We start from the raw sequence: 6,000 nt of genomic DNA, 5'->3' as shown, positions 1-6,000 counted from the left end.
CAACTGATGAACACCCCCACCCATCTCGCTAGCCACTCGCTCGACCCCATCTTCACCGCCAGCAACCACGTCTCCTTTAGCCACTCCACCGTACTACACTGGACCGACCACAGATGCATCCACTTCACCTTCGAAAAGAATACATCGCACCACTGCACACGACAAATCCCCCGAAGATGCTGGAGCAAAATCACCACACACCAGCTCCTCTCATCACTAAACCAGAACCCGGCAGCCGACACCACGAACACCAACGAAGCAGCCCACAACCTCGCACGGTGGATCACCTACTGCGCCAACGACCTCGCCCCACTGAAGAACCCCCCAAACAAGACCGGCAACAGGAAAACATCATGGTTCACAGACGCCCGCAAAGAATCAAAGAAATCCTGCCGAACCCTCGAAAAAACCTGGCGCCACGAACGGACAACAGAAAACCTGACAGCCCTCAACGCCACTCGCGAACACCACCAGCTGATCCGCACCACCAAAAGGGCATCGTTCAAAGAGCGGCTAGACAACAACACCCACAACAGTAAGGAAATCTTCAGCATCGGCAAAGAGCTCTCCAACCCCATCCCAGCAACAGTGACATCACACCATCACAAGACCTTTGCAACTCCCTCGCCACATTCTTCCACCGCAAGATCACAGTTATACACGACAGCTTCGGACCCCAGACTCCGCCTCCAGTCACCGAACCAACGACCCCCACCACCACCCTCAGCACCTGGACCCCCATCAGTACCGAAGACACCACCCACGTCATGAACACCATCCACTCCGGCTCCCCCTCGGACCCATGCCCCCATCATATCTTCAACAAAGCCGACATCATCATCGCACCCCGCCTCCGGAACGTCATAAACAACTCCTTCACGTCAGCCACCTTCCCTGAGAGCTGGAAGCACGCAGAAATCAACCCCCTTCTGAAGAAACCCACGGCAGACCCCAAAGACCTCAAAAACTTCCGCCCCATTTCTCTTCTTCCCTTCCCGGCTAAAGTCATCGAGAAGACCGTCAATAAACAGCTGACTGCATTCCTCGAGGCAAACAGCTCGCTCGACCCGTCCCAGTCCGGATTTCGAGCCAACCGCAGCACCGAGACTGCCCTTATCGCGGCCACTGATGACATCAGGACCATGATGGACAACGGAGAAACAACCGCTCTCATCCTCCTGGACCTCTCAGCAGCCTTTGATACCGTATGCCACTGCACCCTAATAACCCGCATCTTCAACACTGGGATCCAAGGAAAGGCCCTGGACTGGATCACCTCATTCCTCTCCGGCAGAACCCAGAGAGTCCGCCTCCCTCCCCTCCCTTCCGCTCAGCGGCCACCGAGATCATCTGCAGCGTCCCCCAAGGCTCCTCGCTCAGCCCAACCCTCTTCAATATCTACATGACCCCCCTTGCCGCCATCGCACGCAAACACAACATCAACATCATCTCCTACGCCGACGACACCCAACTGATACTCTCTCTCACCAAAGACCCAGCCACCGCCAAAAACAACCTCCAGGAAGGAATGAAAGACGTCGCAGAATGGATGAAGCTCAGCCGCCTGACGCTGATCTCAGTCAAGACGGAAGTCCTCATCCTCGGACAATCCCCATCCGCCTGGGACGACTCCTGGTAGCCCATGGCGCTGGGCACCGCGCCGACACCCTCGGACCACGCTCGCAACTTGGGATTCATCCTGGACTCCTCCCTCTCAATGACCAAGCAAGTCAACGCCATCTCGTCCTCTTGCTTTAACACCCTGCGCATGCTCCGAAAAATCTTCAAGTGTATCCCCACCGAAACCAGAAAGACCGTCACCCAGGCCCTCGTCACCAGCCGACTGGACTACGGAAACGCCCTGAATGCAGGAACCACTGCCAAACTCCAGAAACGACTACAACGCATACAGAACGCCTCCTCACGACTCATCCTCGGCATCCCTCGCCACAGCCACATATCCGCCCACCTGAGAAACCTGCACTGGCACCCCGTCAGCAAGAGGATCACGTTCAGGCTACTCACCCACGCACACAAAGCGCTCCACGACATAGGCCCCGAATACCTCAACAACCGCCTCTCGTTCCACACTCCCACCCGCCAGCTCCGCTCCGCCAGCCTCGCCCTCGCCACCTTCCCACGGATTTGCAGATCCACCACCGGAGGAAGATCGTTCTTCTACCTGGCAGCCAAAACATGGAACTCCCTCCATGCACACCTACGACTGACCCAGGACCACCTCACCTTCAGGAAACACCTCAAGACCTGGCTATTCGAGCAGTAGCAGCACCCCCCCCCCCTCCCCCACCCCCATCAGCGCCTTGAGACCCTCACGGGTGAGTAGCGCGCTCTATAAATGCATTGATTGATTGATTGAATGGACCGTGGCTGAGTAGCCTTGTCTCCAGCCTACCTCATTTCATTGACTGAGTTTCCACCCTCCAGTCACAGAAATGAAGGCAATACATTTTCACCATCTTGGAAAGCTGCGTCCACCTTCCATCTTGTGCCTTGTTAACCCAGGGGCCATCCAAAATGGATAAAACGGATCCTACTGGCATGCATGCCACTATTTAGAAGAGTTAAGTGGGACATTTAAAAAAAATTATCAGGAGAATGCATTTCCCCTATTGACTTCTACTGAAACTCATGCAATGTCATGAAAGAAACAGCCAAAATAAAGACATAGATTAAAAATCAGGAGCCACCCGCCTGAATCGTGACGATTGGCATGTATGCACTGGTCACAGCACTCATACTTTCACTAACACAGAGCACACATGACATGTCAGCACAAGGGTCGTGTTGTCATATGCCACTTTACACCAGTGAGCCGGTAGGCTGCACGCCTCTGATTCAGACATAACAAGCACTGGCATAGCCAATAGGTCTTGCTTTTGGGACCTTCTAAGTATTTAGTTATGCAGCACAATATCCTTGGTGCAACAACATCAACTGTTGCATGGCTAAACACTTATAAGGCCCCAAAGGCGAGACATATTGGCTATGCTAATGCTTGTTATTTTCTGTTCTTGGGGGAAACCGGGCTAGTGCCAAGAGGGTCATGGGCGAGTGGCAGGGAGGTGAGGAGTGAATGTGAGGAGGGACAAGGGTGACTGTCAGGCCATGGGGGTGAAGGGTGAGTGTCAGAGATGTGAGGAGTGAGTGCCAGGGAGATGAGACGTAAGAGTCAGAAGGGTCAAGGGTGAGTGCCAGGGAGGGGAAGGGTGAGTGCCGAGAAGGGGGAAGTATGAGTGCCAAGGGTGAGGGGTAGCTGCCAGGCCAGGGGGGTGAAGGGCTAGTGCCACGGAGGTGAATGTTGAGTGCCAGGTCAGGGGGTGAAGGGTGAGTGCCAGGGAGATGAAGGTTGAGTGCCATGGAGGTGAGACGTAAGAGTCAGGAGGGTCAAAGGGGAGTGTCAGGGAGGAGAAGGGTGAGTGCAAGGGGTGAAGGGTAGCTTCCAGGCCAGGGGGATGAAGAGCTTGTGCCATGGAGGTGAAGGATGAGTGCCAAGGGGGCATGTAGTGAATGCCAGGAGGGACATGGGTAAGTGTCAGGGAGGCGACAGATGAGTGTTATGCAGAGTCAATTAGAGAGCCAGAGAGGGAGAAGGGTGAGTGCCAGGTGAGAGGAGTGACTGCCAGGCCTGAAGGGTGATGGGTGAGTGCCAGGGAGGTGAGGGGTGAGTGACAAACTGCAAACAGTAGTGAGCTGGGGTCTAGAAGGAGGTGCGGAGATCATCACCCGGTGTGTGCCAGGCTGGGACGCACCACTGCCAGGCCAGACTTGGGCGGATGCAAGAACCTCTGAAAGGCGGGTGCCAGGTCACTAGTAACCTTAGTACAGGAGTTGTTTGCACAGGAGAGAGTAACATCTTCAAACAAACTATTCAAAATCCTGAATACTCCACTTTATGGTCTTGCAACCTTATGTGGAAAATATTTAGCAAATAAATGGGCTTCCGTAGCGGACTTGCAGCTTGTTACAGCAACTTATTGAGATAAAGTTTGTATTGCAAATAAGCCAAAGCTAACACAATTTGAATTAATAATGGTAAGATTTGCAATGAACTAGAGACAAGTTAAAACAGCACCCCAGAATTGAACCGAGGATACAGAATAATAAAAAAATGGGGGCAATATTGGTCTCCTTTTCACAGCTGACAGCCAAAAAACAGGGTGTTGTGGAGGACTCGGATTCTGGTGGAATCAGAATTTTTAAAAGAGTCAATTTTCCATAAAACTTTTTGTTGCAGTTGTGTGTGTGGTTGTGTGGTTGTGTGGGTGTGGGTGTGGTTGTGGGTGTGTGTGTTGTTGTGTGTGGGTGTGTGGGTGTGGTTGTGGGTGTGGTTGTGTGGGTGTGGTTGTAGTTGTGATTGTGTGTGTGGTGGTGTGTGTGGTTGTGTGTGTGTGTGGTTTTGTGTGTGGTTGTGGTTGTGTGTGGGGTTGTGTGTGTGGTTGGGTGTCTGTGTGATTGTGTGTGGTTGGGTGTCTGTGTGGTTGGGTGTGGTTGTGTGTGTGGTTGTGTGGTTGTGTATGAGTGTGTGGTTGTGTTTGGTTGTGTGGGTGTGGTTGTGGGTCTGGCTATGGGTGTGGTGTGTGTGGTTGTGTGTGTGTGTGTGTGTGGTTGTAATTGTGTGTGTGTGGTTATGTGTGTTTGTGGTTGTGTGTGTTTGGTTGTGTGTGTGTGTGTGGTTGTGTGGGTGGTTGGGTGTGGTTGTGTATGTTTGGTTGTGTATGCATGGTTGTGGGTGTGGTTGTGGGTGTGGTTGTGGGTGTGGTTGTGTATGCGGTTGTGTATGTGGTTGTGTGTGTGTGGTAGTGTGTGTATGGTTGTGTGTGTGGTGGTTTGTGGGTGTGGTTCTGTGTGGTTGGTGGGGTTGTGTGTGTGGTTGTGGGTGTGGTTGTGTATGTGGTTTTGTTTGGTTGTGTGTGGTTGTGTGTGTGGTTGTGGTTGTGGGTGTGTGTGTGGTTGTGTGGGTGGTTGTGTGTGTGTGCGTACTGTAATCCATGCAAGTTGTGTGTTGGGAGCAAATAAATTAGGCCCAATACCAATTTGTATAGTTGTTAGGCATTGACGAGCAGAGTAAAAACGTGGCCGTGCACGGAAGACACTACAAAGTTTGAGACCAATAAGTTTATTCATAAGACTAATAATAATAAGACTATTTTGATGCAACTTGAAAAAGTTTGCACACCATGGTAATTTACATTTGGATTCAAACGAAAGTGAAAGTGATCGGACGGAGGCAGAGGGGAAAGCATGGGAAATAAAAACAAGCAACCTAATGACCCGTGACGGAGGAGACAGATGGCGGCTGCGCGCGTGCACGCTAGCATGTGGCCAGCCAGTAGCACTTTGAAAACTCACCTACTATATGTCTCTCCGCCAGCGCATGCGCTGGCTCAGCGAGACCTAAAAAGGCTCTGCTTAGAACTATTAATGCCCATAGCTTGCTACCTCCCACCACTGCTGTATGTAACCAATAGCAGACAAGCACAGTATTTCCATGTCACTAGAAAGCCTAGCGCGCAGTCAAGGGACATAAAATAATAGGCTTTGAACCTTGACTTTTCCATGCACAGGCCTAGGCCTCACTCCACATGCTAGGTAGGTAGCATGCTGGCTGGACTAAAATAAAATGTAGGATACTAGCAGTCGGGCACTGAGGACAGGGGTACACCTGTGCACCATGCAGGGGGCATTTCCATGCTAACAATTACATATTCCTTAGATAATCTGGTTGAGACATGGAATCTGCTCCTGTTGGAATTCCTCGATTTTCTAATTATGTACATTACATTTTATCCTATCGGCATCGTTTGTGCATGAATGTATTAGTCATAACTTGTGACATGTTTTACTTATGGCTTCTCTGACGGACAGGCGACTCTGCCAGTATTTGAGAGAGGACCCAAGCGAGACCCCGCCCACAGTTCGCAGATTAAGATAAGGCATTAATGCCAGGTGGCCTGTGGGCCCCCAGAACTTCCACGCTCG

This window comes from Lissotriton helveticus, chromosome 10 (genome assembly GCF_964261635.1).
Source record: "Lissotriton helveticus chromosome 10, aLisHel1.1, whole genome shotgun sequence".
Classification (NCBI taxonomy): domain Eukaryota; kingdom Metazoa; phylum Chordata; class Amphibia; order Caudata; family Salamandridae; genus Lissotriton; species Lissotriton helveticus.
This window is presented reverse-complemented; position numbering follows the sequence as displayed.